The sequence below is a fragment of the Pteropus vampyrus genome, unplaced genomic scaffold (genome assembly GCF_000151845.1).
Source record: "Pteropus vampyrus isolate Shadow unplaced genomic scaffold, Pvam_2.0 Scaffold159, whole genome shotgun sequence".
Taxonomy (NCBI): Eukaryota; Metazoa; Chordata; class Mammalia; order Chiroptera; family Pteropodidae; genus Pteropus; species Pteropus vampyrus.
Window position 1 is genome coordinate 1,681,671 of NW_011888940.1, and position 15,205 is coordinate 1,696,875.

A 15,205-nucleotide genomic window follows, 5' to 3' on the forward strand; every position below is an offset into this window, starting at 1 on the left:
TGAGAATCCCTTCTCTATGGAGTGTTGAGTTTGAGATAGACCGGGAGTCCAGGTTCAACCTGTAGTTCTGACTGTGGCCTACTTATCAAACTTTGAAGTTTCTTCATCTCTTACTATGATCTCTATTGAAAAAATGGATGTACAAGCAACCCAAGCAATTAATGTCTTACTAACTTGAGTGACACACTGATTGACAAGAAATTGACTCTAAAGTTTTCTGTTTGTTTTTAACTGCCTTTATCTCATATAGGCTTATATTGGTATTATTTAGAAGAAAAATATTACTCAAGATAAATCACGTTTAGTTCATTGAAATATAAAGTTGGAATACATGTTAATTGAATAAGTTAGGATATGATTTATATACTATAAAAATATGTAACAGCTACAACTGAGAAGATCTAAAAAGACATGGGACTGAAAGGCCAAGTTAGAGATGGATGTTAAACTACTGAAAAAAATATACTGAGAGAAACACGTTTGAATATAAAGCACTACCTTTATTTGAATTTAGTAAGGTAAGTTTCAAACTAGGTCTAACCGGAAATAGAAGTAGAGGAAGCACAAAATTGTCCAGTGAACCCGAAAGTTCTTTTTGATTTGCTTCCACATTGGGAATTTGTGTTTTAGCAGTTTGTTGATAGTTGTATTCAAGTTACGCGCTAGAGCCAGTGCAGATTTTGCTAAATAAATTTCTTCAAGGGTCTACCTAATGCATTTTTTAATTGAGATATAATTGGCATATCACATAATAGTTTCAGGGTAGAAGGTAATGATTCAATATTTATATATACTACAAAATGATCATTACAATAAGTCTAATGCACTGATTTTTGAAAGTTATTTTCAAATAACTGGTACTGCAGACATTTTATATAATTATTAGATGTCTTGAATTCACTAAATCCAGCTCCACCGGCATCCTGAAAGAAATTCCCTTTGCATGGTAAAACTCCGTCCCTAGTACCAGTGACTAAATGGGCAGGAGAATCGCAGGTAAAAATAATAAACTGATTCTATAGAGCTGAGAATTAATAGCATCCGTTACCACCTATGTTTGTGACTTTGGGCAAATCACTTCACTTGTTTTTTTGTAAAATAAGAGGAATTGACCTCAGTCATCTCCAAAATTCCTATGTTTTAGCATGGCATGTCATTTTAACTTATTTCCTGTTTGCCCCGAGAAGACTTGCCGGTGGTGTTTGCGGCTGCAGCAGTAACTCCGACATAACTCATAGATTACAGTCCTAACCTCACGCCCCAAATTTGCCATGAAATACCTCACTTCTCTTATTTTTGCAGTTCTCTAGTATATTGATAATCTTTGAAAACAAATAACATCGTTCTATTTATAGCATTCTGTTTTTAGTGGTATTTCCAATTACAAAATATAGTAATTCTCGATGCCTGAAAATGTCAAATCTAGAAGACATAACATTCCTACGTGTGATGTTAAATTAATGCTGGCTGTGAACTGCACTTTTCTTTTCTAAATGGAAGAAGGGTTAAAATCATTAGTTTTGGTGTCATATTTCATTTTCTAATATAGATACACCCCATACTTCCATTTTACAACTGAGATCTTTAACAAGATTATTACAAGAAGTTTAAAACCTCCCTATTGCAAAGAAATATCTTTTTGAGAAGTTAATAATATATATACTTTTTAAATGAATAAGGACAAATATAGTCAGCACAAATGAGATTCCCGTGTGGTAACGAGAGTATCCATTTCAAAAATTACCATTGATTGTAGCACGGAGTATTGGAACCAGTAAATTATAGTGCAAAATATAATAAATCAAGAAAGTGTATTTGTTACGAGTAATTTTAAGGTAATTTTTTTCTTGAAGTATATGATACAGCAAAGTAAAAGAATGAAAAGAATACCCCTCTGAATTTTCTCAAAGTGAGCTCACCATATAACTAACACGCATGTAAAAAACATTACCACTGCCTCTGAGCCTTCACCTCCAAACGCTGAGTCTCTGTCCTCCTCCAATCTAATGGGATGACTTCTACACCACAGATTAGTTTTACCTGCTTTTGAATTTGGAGTTATGGCTTTTTTTTTCACCCCAAAATGCATTTGTGAGATCAATTTTGTTGTTGTGTGTAATAGTAGTTTATATTCATCTGTTGTTAAACAGTGTTTTCATTGTCTGTCTATACCACAGTGTTTTTAATCTGTTCTACTATTGGCTATATGGACTGTTTTTACTTTTTGGCTATATGTCTTTTGGTGTGCCACATATAAATTTCTGTTTGTACATACCTAGAAGTGGGACTGCTGGATCATAGCATATGTATATGTTCAGCTTTTGTAGATATTGCTAAATACTTTTCTGAAGTGTTGATTCTTTACGCTCCCATCAGCGGTTTATTAGAGTTTCATTTGTTTTTCACCGACACTTAAGATTGTCTTTTTAATTTTAGTCATTCTGGTAGGTGTGCAGCAATATGCATTGTGATTTTAATTTGCATTTTCCTGATGTCTACTGAAGTTGAGTACTTTTTAATATATTTGCTATTTATTTGGAGTACTAAAATAATTGTATGATACTACATTTAAAAGAAATTAATCTTCCTTATGTTAAGGGATATTGTAAATTAGGTATTATCTAAAATATTTGGCAAAGTCACGTAGTCTGTCTGTATTTGATAAGTTGTGAAATTCTTTGAAAATCTTTTCTAACTTAATGAAACTACTTTTGTATTTCAGATCACAAAATTAATTTCAAATGCTTATCATTTAAGAGTTAAAACTAGTTATCGATAGATACTTTATTTGGAAAAAACTATGAAAATGAGGTAGTTTAAATAAATAGTATAAATTTTTTTCCCGAGAAATATAATACTAGACATTATAGAGAATTAAAATCGATCTATGTAACCAGTCTTAGTTTTGGTGGTTGATTCCCACCTTATCTTTGACACGGGGTTTGGGAGTACCTTGAGAAGTGTTTTAGAGCTATGTCTCTGAGGTAGAGGCCAGCTTTTCCATGTGCTCCTATATTTTCCAGCATTCTGTGGAGTTATGATGGATCCACATGGATAGTTTCTGGCCAGTGGACTGAAAGAGAAAATACTAAGTGTTCCTTCTGGGCTGAGGCACTTTACCTCCTCCCTTGACATATTCTCTTACCATGGTGACCTGAGGCCATGTACACCAACGTTTATATATTAGGCCAGTCAGCACTTGTCTGTTGGAACGGTTAGTGTTAAGTAACCTAATATAGTTTCATGTCAGTAGATGGTCTACATGTTTTTTTAAAATAAGATACCTTGCAGCCTCTGAAATATTTTTATGTCCATGATTTTCGTGAGCAGAATATTGTTTTTCTTAAATACTAGAGTTCAGAGAATATGTTTATGAGGAGAAATAGGTGTCTGATAGGAAAACAAAAAAGACCAAAAAGTTTGTTTTTCTGTACTACCAAACCGGAAGAAAACATGAAAAACAAATGTTTAAGGTTTCTAGTTATCAGAGTCCTATTTATCTTATGAATCCCATTTATTCATGTGATTTTATCTGGTTTGCTTTTTAAAAGTTTTTTCAATTTAGGAAGGTGACAACTCTTAACAGGAGGCATATGTCACAGAATGTATTGAAGGATTATGAAAAACTAGTCTACAAGAATTTGTCGAATATTGTGAATACAAGAAACTTGTGGCCTAATTGAGATGAAAAATCCTTTATTTAGAAAACTAAGGTCCTATTCATTTTCATTTATCATTTATAATAGTTCACACAAAAGCTCTAATTGGTTTATTTCTTATTTTTGGTTTTGTTCTAGAAAGAATTCTCAGCAACCAAAAATAAACCTGAGCTAGTTCTGAGGTAGGAGTATTTTATATACCATCATGTGTCTGCTGCTAATCTTGTATTAAATTATTTAAGCAAGGTAAGTAGACAACTTTGGAAATGTGAAATGCATAGTACCAGGGTAATGATCTTAAATAGATAAAATTGGTTAAGAAATTGAAATGAATAAAGAGAATGTGATACAAATATGCAACAGTCTCATTGACCTATTTAAGTATCTTATGTAAGATTATCGTTGGACTATGTTCTCTAACCTTATAAAAGGAAAATCTCGATTCCCTCTGTTTAACCTCTCTATAGTCATTATCAGGATTAATATTGTCGTGTGTAAATTTTCACAAGTATGTGCGATAGAATTGTTATTGGCTAAAAAGTTTTAAACAACATCACTATAAGAAAAAATAAAACTCCTTAATAAATTATTAGAATAGTTTTTAGCAGTGTTACTGAAAATAGGGAATCTAGTGCCATTTTTTGTGTAATATTGATTTGTTTAGCGAGAAAGACCCAAGAGAAACATTCAAGGAAACAAAAACCAATACTGTTCAAAGACTATATCAAGCTCTTTGCAGAAAATACAGGTATATGATTTCATAAAACAAAGAGTCTAACATGAATACTTAACACTATAAGTCTTTAAAGAACTAGGCTGGAGTTTAGACTGCTAAAATTCTTTGATAAAATAAGGAATATACAGTAGTGTGTGATGAAGTTAACATTAATGATATAAATATCTCAGATGTAAGGTAAACATTTCCTTCAAAAATCAGATTTCCAGCTTGAACAAGTACGTGGCTGAGACCCCTCCCCTCAAATTTCATACCCTAGAACTTAATGAATGTGCCTAGAAAATTACCTAGATGTTTCTAAAGGGCACAGTATAAATAATTCCTCTTTCTTATCTGGCCTTCTATACAATATCAGGTATAAAAGGAAGAGTAAAGATGTTGGCCAAAATATACGACTGATAAAAATTCAATTGGAGGTCTTAGTATGAGAGTCAAATGAATTGCCAGCTGAATCGCAGAGCGAGGCAGGCTTCCCCAGGCGCGCTTCAGGCAGAGCAAGCACGACGGTGCCGTGGAGCATAGATCTGTGTCTGAAAAGGGCCCGATAGTAAATACCTGTGCAAGGCCGTATGATTTCTGTCACAGCTCTACCTACTCAACTCCGCGACTGTAGGGCAAGAGAGCGCCATTGACAGTATGTAAACTAATGGGCGTGGCTGCGTTCTCATAAGACTTTATTTAGAAATATAGGCTGCGGGCCTTGTGTAGTTAGTTTGCTGATCTCTTGCACATAGAAATAAGGCAACTTTGCATTTTCTGCAGCAGACCAGCTTCCAAAGGAAGAAGAAAGGCTGAGCTTAATTCTGTGAACCAAGGTTTCCCCCCCACCCCCAAAAATGTATTCACCAGATAAATCAGCAGAATTAGAGTGAGTAAAGGGAGTGAAAGAAGCGTGGAATTATACTAACGAATTCTCTTTATAACAAATGGGGGGAAAGTTTTCCTCTGCTCTTTACACGCATGCTCTTTTTCAGCGGATGCACAAGAATCTCTTAGTCATAAAGTATCACTTCGTACTGAATGTTCCAACTTCGAGAGTCTTGGTGTTTCATTGTTAATTTTGGCATAGTTTCTCATGGCAGTCTATTTTTGGCTAGTGATAGAAAAAACATGTGAGCTCACAGGAGGGCTCTCATCTTCCTGCCGCACATGTCAACGTGAGGACATGTCTTCAGCTCACTTAAGATAGCTCAGATGACTCTGTTGATTGATTCATATTTATCGAGTGCCTACAAAGTGCCAGGCATTTTAGTAAATGCTGGGGGTCTAAGAGTGACACGGTTGCTGCCCTCACAGGAGCTGGTGTCCTGTAACGGGAAGGGATTTGAGAAGAGAAAGTGATCTCTATGCTGAAGCCTGAAGGAGGAGCTGGAGGTGGCCAGGTGACAGAGATGGGGAAGAAGAGCATTCAGTAGAATGAACCGCACAGGCCGAAAGGGGCGGAGTCCTCGGAGGCAGCGTCGTTTGACTAGAGCGGCGTGTAAAGAGATGATGGAGACAGATGGGGCTGGGAAGGGAAGAGGAGCGCAGAGCTGCAGGACCTCACGGAGGAGGAGCCAAAGGGCTTTTTAAGCCACAGGGTGATGGGGCAGCTTGCTTTTTTTAATATGTCGGATCTAGATTAGAGGCAAAGATTGAAGCCATATACCTGTGCTGTCCAGCACGGTAGCCATGAGCCGCATGTGGCTGCTCAGTATTTAAAATGGGGCTAGGTTGGCTGAGAAACGGAATTTTAAATTTTCTTTAATTTTACTTTAAAAAGCGAAGCAATAGAAAATATTTTTCCTGTATTTTTTGGTAGGACTCCTTTAACACTTAAGCTGTGGAAAACTTAATGTCTACATTGAGTCATGCTGTAGGTGTAAAATACACACTGTAGGATATCTCAGCAATTTTTTTTATTGATTACATGTTGAAATGATAATCTCTTGGATATACTCGGTTAAGTAGAATACGTTATTTAAAAAATTTTTACCTGTCTCTATACCTTTTTAAATGTGGTGTTGAGAAAAATTAAAATTCCATACAAGGCTAGCGTCCTGTATCTTTTGGCCCAGTATGGCCGGAGGTCAGGCTGACGACTTGCAGGACCCCAGTGAGAGATGGTGACAGTCTGAGTTAGGGTGGTGGCAGCAGGGTACGATGGATAGATTTGAGAGCTAATAAGGAGAGCGAGAGGATTTGGCATTTGATTAAATAGAGAGGTGGCAAATTAGTCAAAAGGAATAAAAAGGGAGCCTCCAAGAACTGAAATAAGGAAATGTATATACATTGGCTGATAGCAAATTAAATGCATGCTGTGTATCATTGACAATTGAAATAAAACTATGTAGTTAAAATAGTATCTCCCACTGTCAGAGTTTTTAGCTTTTTAAATGTTTCCTGTTTAGTAGATACTACCTAGGAATTGGTTCCGTAGAGTTACATAAGTTTGCATTTCTTAGATTGTAGCCAAACACTAAATTTCACAATATAACAGTTTGCCATTTTTATATTCTTGCCATTTATGTCCTTCAATCAATTACCAAGTGGTAAGTAAGTAGGATATAAATTCTCTAAATATCCTCAACCTTGATATGGTAATTGCAATTTATTTACACTGTTTCTTTAAGATTTAGTTTATTCTTATTTAAAAGAATCAGCACTTTTATTTACATACAGAGGTTGACTAGACCCTCTCTAATTTAAAGTTGGAGCCCTACAGTTATCGGATGAGTGTTAAACATTTAATACTTTTCCTGTTGTCCTCCTACGAAATAGGTTGCATTTCCAGCTTCGTTTTCCAGTCTCTTAAGCATCTGAAAGTAGTCGAGACAGTTTGTTGACCCCAAAGAGACCTTTTAGTCTCTGGCTTGTTAGACAACAGGGTCTGTGCTCTTCATTGGCATTCAGATCACAGGCGGCCACTGGGCTCAGTGCACAGCCGGGCACAGCTTTAGGATTTAGACAAAGCCACTCTGGCAAAGGAACCCAGTTGTCAGGGTAGCTGGCTGTATTGTAAAGAACTGTTGCATAATGGGGAGACCAAGTAGAACTATTAGGATGCAAATGTGAAAAAAATGGTGGAGCTAACCTGCAAAAACAAACATTTCTTTTTTAGTGAAGAGTGTATTCATTATGCTTTCTTCTGTTTAACTTCTCTGGGCTATAGAGGTAGTTGGTGCAATTCTAGTATATTAGTTTATCTTAATCTTTGGTCATAATGCTACTCTATATTATTTTTAAATGAACAACTCATTTGTATGAAGAGACCAAAGTACTTAAGTGTTTTGGAATCTTTTTTTTTTTTTTTCTCATAACTTACAAGAGTGCCCTACTTTAGCCTAGATCAGTTTTTATGTGTGATTTTTACTCCCAGATTAGGATGTGGAATCTTTTTTCGTCTTTGATTTTTATTTCATCTGATTTATAGCAAGATTGACACCCAGCGACTTATGCAGTGGACTCTAATTGTTGTCTTATTTGCTGTAGAGTCTTTGTAGGCTCAAGAGGAAAGTATTGAAATCCTTAAAACAGGAGTTCAGTTTTATTTTACTGTTTTATTTAGCAAATCTCCCCTCTCCCTTGTCCCTCTCATTCTGTTCATTCCTGTCTTGAGTGCCCGCTTTTCCTTTGGCCACCTACTTCTTTCTTCAGTTTTAGTTTTCTCTTTCTACTTTTCATCTTCCTTAGCAAATATGATGGAATCCACACGTATGGTAAGTGCTGTGGTAGAGAAAGAAATACAATAATGAATATGAGAAAGGGGCTCTTAACCCAGATTGAGGGGGTCAGGGAGTAACCAGGATAGCTGTGCCGTGAGCAGTTTCTGCTTGCCAAGCAGCATTTTAGGTGTTTCACGTGATTTAACACATTTAATTCTCACAGCAGTCTTAGGAGGTAAGCACTGTTATCCCCATTTTGCAGATTATTATTTGTCTTGAGGCCCAGAGAGATGGTGACTCGTGTAAGCACACACCATCCTGGATGCAGTAGAGTCAGGAACGGCTTCCTCGAGGTTGCGAAGGTAAACCTGAGACCTAAAGGAAGAGTAGGAACTACCTGTTACCATGTGCAGGGAAGCGGGTTACTGAAGAGGGACCAGCAAACAGTGACAGAATGGAATCTGTCACCTTTCTACTGGAGAAAGTGGTTCTGTAGTGCTGGAGGTGGTCTGTGAAGCAGGGGCTGGTGAGAAATGATGCTGGAGAGAACCTTCTGTGTGTTCGGATAATATTTTACGTACGCTAGTTGAGTGTGCCACAGTTCACGTACTCAGCAAGTGTCTGTGCGTGTCCGAAGTGCCACTTCCATGGGGGTCATCTGTCAGGGAGGTGGAAAGAAGTGCTGAACGTGGGTCGCCTCCATCTGATGGAATCTGATGAACTTTGAGGTTTTTTTACAAAACAGATGAATTGTGAGCAAAGTCTTTGTGCCTCTCTCAGTTTTATTTTGTTTTAAACTGGTGTATGCCTTGACTTTCTCATTTTGAAGTTAGGCTTCCTTTTTTTTTTTTTCTTTCTTTTCTTTTTTTTTAATTTTAGCACTAAGCACTTTCCAAGATCCCAAATTTCTTTAAGATTCTACCACTGGAGTTTTCATTCTTGTTTTGTTTTGCTTTTGAAATATCTTTAAGAACAAAGTTGCTCTACAGCTGGTGTTTTCCTGACTTTTAAATCTTTATTTTCTTGCTATTCATGCTTTTTGTTTTCTTCCAGGACTGTGCTTCTCTCAGCCTCCTTTAGTACTTTTCATTTCTAGTAGATTTCATTAACATCGGGCATCAAGAGCAGCCATTTGAGGCCTTTTGTTTTTTCCTTAACCTCCTTTTTTTTATTGAACCTGAACGTTGATCGTTATAGTTGGTCATGATTAGTGATTGTAATTTCTAACATATCGATCACTCACTGCAGTGTGTGCCAGGCACTGTGCTGATTGCTTTATATATATTATGTCAGTCTTGTAACAGCTTTCCGTGGTGGGCCTTATTATATTATTGTCCGATTTTATGGTGAAAAAAAAAAAGAAGCTTCAGAGGGATTAACTTTATCTAGGTCACACTGATAGTAAATCGGAATGTCGGAATTTGAACCCAGGCATCTGACTGCAGAGCACACACTTTAACCCTCACCTCAAGCCTTCTGTCTGGTACTTGCATTTTTTAATGTTTACAGATTTGTGTTTTTGAAACCAATTTGTAGCAGATAATTTAGGCTAAATATAACCAAAGCTAAATGTATCCTCCCCCACCCCCCAAATGACCTACTACTGTATACTTAATATTTAGTTAGGACGTATTTTGCATTTATCACTAGCAAAAAGAAATAATTTCACATTTTAATAATAAATGGTTTATTTTCAACCTCAGATTCATTCTGCCATTCTACTTATTTCCCATGGTGCCACCTTAGGTGCTTGTCATTCTCAGGTACTTGTAAAACATGGCCCTTTGGTTTGGATTTAGTTTTACGTATATGATTGTGTAAAACATGTATTTACTTCTGCAGCTCAGTCTAATTGAAAAGGATAGAAACAGCTGGAAAAACCAATGGCAGCGTTAACGATGACAGTGACTGCAGTGACGACGATGCGGATAAGAGGACTTAGCCGCTCAGATGCTGGTTTGTTACTAGGTCTTCTACAGTCGTCCTCAATAATGAAGAAAAATGGTGAAAAATGTTAGGAAATGGAACAAATTTTCTTTCCAGCTGTAAAGTAATATTACTAATTATTTTCAGTATGAATAGCTTGTTAAAGTTTCAAATACCTTACTAAAATGATTTTAAAAGTATTTTAAAATAATGTAGTAATGCAACTTACTTTTTTATAGTTCACATTTAAAAAATAATCAGTATTCTGGCATTTCATTTTGTTTGCCGACTTCATTTATGCGCTCATTCACCCACTCATTCATTCATTCATTCGTTCATGAATTCTTTATTGGTCACATACTTCCTGTTTACTGGCAGTGCCAGCCGGGTGCAGGGGTTGTGCTGGTACATGGGGCTGGCAGTCTCTGCAGCTCAGACTTGACATTGCGTTTATTTTGGATTTTAGGAGGATCATCCCAGCCAGATTTTTCCTCTTGAGAAGTCCCGCCATATTTGACTTTCGTGCTTCTTTGGGCTTTGTATTAACACATTTGAAAATCCTGACTTTAGATTTATGTTTATAGTTAAATGGATATTGATTGGTTTACTGTGTATTTTGATAATGGTTAGCCTTTTGTTGTTGGCATTCTGAAGTTTCCTTTTTTCCCCACAGTATTATGTTTTGGTGCTTTATCCATGCTGTGTAGTTATAGCTATAGCTATTAGTAGGTCATGCCTTTTAACTGCTGTGTAGTATTCCACTTGAGTAAATAGCACTACATTTTACTTATTCTTTAGTTGCTGAGCTTTTAGCATGTTTCCCCCTTCTATTTAATCAAAACTACAATAATTTGAGTCTCTTCTGAGTCAAAACTTTAAACAGCTTTTGAAAAAGAACTATCTTTTGTCTCATTGATACATGTTTTAAAACAGAAGTTTTGAGTTTTGCCTTTAGTATTTTCGATTAGGCTAGTTCCCAAAAGATTCTGGTTAAATTAGTTTAAATGGACTCTGGTCTGCCCTCTTTCCTGCCTTAAGAGTGAAAGCCCTGAAATGGTCACTTTACCTGGAGCGGGTGAGTTGGCTCGGTGCGGTACTGAACAGGTAAATGTAAACAAAGTGTAGGAAAGCAGCTAATTATAGTAATTGCAGCTGGTTTCAAAGTACTTCTAACAGTTTGTGCATAATGCTTACTTGAAAGCATCAAATGGGTGCTAGTTGTGAAATAGAACACCTGTTTGTTGTTGAGCATGTGTTTATGCAGATGATTGTTGTTGTCAAAGCACCTTGATGTAGAGTAGTCCTGTTTACATTTACATTCTCCCCAAAGGATTAACAGTGTTCTCTCAATAAATTTGCAGTCTATTCTCCTCTCAAAGGCTGCTGTTTGGAGGGTGGTGTGAAAGAGGCAACAAGTTCTTGCTAATCACTTGAATATACATAATTAGCTACAGTCTGGTGCACTGGATTCCTTGTAGAACCATTACAATACTGATTGGCAGAGCACATGACAATAGATGTGTTACCATATAGTTGTCGAGGGTACTTGTTTGTTCATTGGTATGTACTCTTTATTTTTCTGAACTTGAGTTAAGTTTTTATTATCAGTACACTAACCGTGTTGTTCTTTTTAGTGAACCAGTGTCTGTAATACAATACTCTTTAAAGTTACCACTAAGTAGTAGTGCTGCGAATTTCTACATCATCTAGAATCTGAGATTATTATTTAAGACACTTTTGACATAGTGATTTCAGAGACTGAGAAAATTCAATAGCTAAAATTGGATAGCTAAACTCAATCCACATTGGAGGATTTTTAGACCAATTAAGAAATACAAGTTTAAGATGAATACACCTATCCTATAAGCAAAACGAGAAAATACCTTCTCTTATTTCCTATTGTCCTAGCTCTGCCTCACACTGTTGAATAACTCTGTTGTAGGAATGTTTAGATCTCAAACTTTTGCATCTTGAAATGTGGATGCAAATGAGGGTCACAGGCATTTCAGATAGCTTCCCATAACGGCCATTGGGCCATGGTAATTGTTTTCATTTCCCACTCCCCAGCGCGCTCAGACCTGCTCGGGTTATTCCTATAAAGTCGTGGACAGATGGTCACAGCGTTCCAGAGGTCTAAGTGTGCTTTTCCTCCTTCCAGAAAATATTCTGATGGCACCATCAGACTTCAGATACTCTGATTTAGAAGTGTTAAGAAAGAAGACACTTTCTATATGAATTGGAAAGGAAGTGTGTTAACTTTATCTCCTCAGGAGGTTATACTGTTGGCCTGTTTGACTGAGAATCCCACATGTGGCTAGCATTCCCTGAAGTCTGACATTTAAGATTATTTTAGGTGGTACAGGGGGAACATTTTAAATTGTGTTAGTTAAGTATTTATTTTTGTATATTAGAAGAATATAACTAACCCATCAATCCTGTTCTTTCACGGTGTGGACATCAACACGGACTATACCCCATTGAGAACAAATAGACAGTTAATTCAGAGCTTGCATAGCCAGGGAGTCAGCCACCTTAACTTACACGTGGCTGATCCTCAGGGCAGGCAGAGGGGTCAGAAAGCTTTATAGTAAAAACCCTGGGGAAAGGCTTCAGGTGTGCTCCGATGCGAGTCTCAGCACGGAGAGGCTGGAGGAGGGCATCTCTGTGATTGCTTTGGGAATCGTACTTAGCCTGGTCTGGTTGGTCTGAATTGGAAATGGGCAGATTTCGGGAACCGGTCGTCACTGACCAAGTCCTGACTGTTCTGGGCAGTTTGCTGCGCATCCTGTGATGTGGGCTTCCTGGGCTGGTTGCCAGGGTCAAAGTTTCATTGTCATGGACAGTCTGGCCATCGTCTCTTTCCCTGTCCCGCCTTTCAGTGGGTAGTTGTGACAATCAGACTAAAGCTATTTAGGGGGGGAAAAAATGTAAACCTATAAAAAGAAGAATATTAAAAAGATAATACCAATAGTATGTGAGATGACCCATGGTGAAGGTGGTAAGTGAATGAAATTGAGGAAGAAAACTAACAATTGGAAAATTTTAATTATGTATCAGGGTATTTACTGTTTTTTATATTTTATTTCATTTCATCCTCTTAAGAGCTCTACCGATAGAATATTAAAATTCTGAAATTAAAAGTGAAGATGAGGTTAGCGAAGTACACGGTCCAGGGCTGCACAGCGGGTCAACAGAGAGGCCAGGGTTCCATCCCAGAGCTTTCTCACGTGACAGTTACTCTAAAAAGAGCGCGACCCCTCAGTTTACACGCGTGATCTTTCGCGAGCTGAGAGATTTGACTACGTGAATGTATCTTTCAGTGTTTTACTTACAATCCTTCTTTTTTTTCTCCTCATGGAATATTCTTTTTAGATTAAGGGGGAGGGGCTGAAAATAATTTATTTGTTGACGTATAGAAGTGCACGCCTGCCAGTTTCTGGGTCCGCGGCCACGTGCACCCTCGTTCGAAGCTGCCCTGGGCTCAGTGGCCGCTGTCGCCCTGCTGCCACCGTCCGGTGAGAGGGCCTTGGCTTCCTCCCGTTACCTTTTCTTCCCGCTCCCTCGGTTCTGTTGCTGTATCAGGCACACGTTCTCTCAGTTCTCGTCCCCTGTTCTCGTGGTCTCACCATCGGGGACCTCGTCCTGCCGTCTGACTGAAAAGCGCACGCGCGTGGGCCGCTGCAACGCGATACTGCGTGCCCCGCTTCCATTTAGCTTGTGGTGCTGCTTTCGGTGTCTCAGACACTTACATGTCAAAAGTTTTGTTGTAAACAAAACTAATCCAAAGATATTTTTGAAACATAAAAAAATTTAATGCTCTTCGGAAGGAGTAAATGAGAGGAGACTTGGAAAATACAGGCAAGAAATTATTTTATGCTAGTATTTAAAATGACCCACTTATTAGGGGAAAATTAAAAATATATATAAAGAACAAAATTATAATTTTTGATAGTTTTACTATCCAGAAATGAGTCATTAATACATTAATTCTTTTCTTCGTCTTTTGTCTTTGAACATATTTGTATATTTGTATGTATTTGAAATCCAACATTTGAAATTTTGTACCTACTTTTTTCTCTTAGTGCTATAAACATTCCCATGTCATTAAGAACTTTTCATAAGCATTTTATACTATAATTTACCTACCAATTCTTCTTAATCATTACATAGTTAAAATACATCTTGGATTTTTTTTAAATTAAAAATTATTGTCAATTACAGTTGACATTCAATATCATTAGTTTTAGGTGTGCAGCTTAGCAGTTAGACATTGATGTAACTTATGAGATGATCCTGATAAGTCTAGTACCCCCGCCAACACCGTGCATAGTTATTACAGTATTATTGATTATATTCCCTATGCTGTATGTACTTTTTGTCCTTGTGATGATTTCGTAACTGCCAATTTGAACTTCTTAATCCCTTTACCTTTTTCACTCAGAGAGTGTGTGTGTGATGAGGATTTGTATAAGGATTATGATAACAATAGTAAAGGATTCAAAAAAATCTTAGCGAGCAGATTGTCCGTTGATGCTTTTCAGTTGAAGCCCAGTGGTGGGTGTTTGGGACGTGGCCGTCCTGAGCGGTCAGACCAGCTGCCTGGCCAGGTCTGCAGGGTTAGCACAGTGCTGGGAATGTGTACTGTAGGTCGTTCGGAAATTGATAGTTTGTCTTCAGTTTCCAAGTTGTATGTGGTTTCTGTTAAGTTATTAATGTCATAGGATTACAGCATCTGACTTTAAGCTGTTGGAACGGCAACTTTTCACTTACTTTAGAGAGATGTAGCTGAGCGTCATGCAGTCAGGTAAGTTATAAGGTGTCAGCATGCCTCTGTGGGTAACTGTCAACTCAGTATTATAATTCTCTTATTTTTTTAAACTCAAGTCAGATCTATTAAATTTTTGAGTTGATGTTTATAAAATATTTATGATGCTTCATTTTCTTGGTTTTACTTTTTCTTTACTAGAAATAGTACTTTGAAATACGAGAGTGAAGATTCCTTTTCTGTAGATGTGAAACTTGGTTTCATGAGTTTTAAGTACCCCTAAGGTATTGTTTAAAGAATAGAATTTTTAACTTTGTGTGTTTCAACCTATAAATTGCAATTAAGGGCAAGAATCCTTATAAGAGTAAACCTTCGGCATTGATTTATGAAGACTGACCCTAGGGTTAAGTGTTGTCCGTTGTCCCCTCTTTGTTCCTCCCTTAGCAGATGTCAGGTTGCGCTGTCCTGTCCTGAT

The 15,205-nt window shown here is 37.2% G+C and overlaps 1 protein-coding gene across 8 annotated transcripts in view; it reads left to right on the top strand.

Annotated features, from left to right (window-relative positions):
• AKT3 (AKT serine/threonine kinase 3) overlaps positions 1 to 15,205 on the top strand; it is a 282,574-nt gene that overhangs the window by 91,673 nt on the left and 175,696 nt on the right. The window contains exon 1 of one of the 8 annotated variants that reach the window (XM_023536576.1): positions 3,812 to 3,841. The exons of the other annotated variants lie outside the window; for them this stretch is intronic. The gene's annotated coding sequence lies outside the window, so the exon portion shown is untranslated. Of the gene's footprint in view, positions 1 to 3,811; positions 3,842 to 15,205 lie in introns of those variants that run through there. 8 annotated transcript variants of the gene reach the window in all.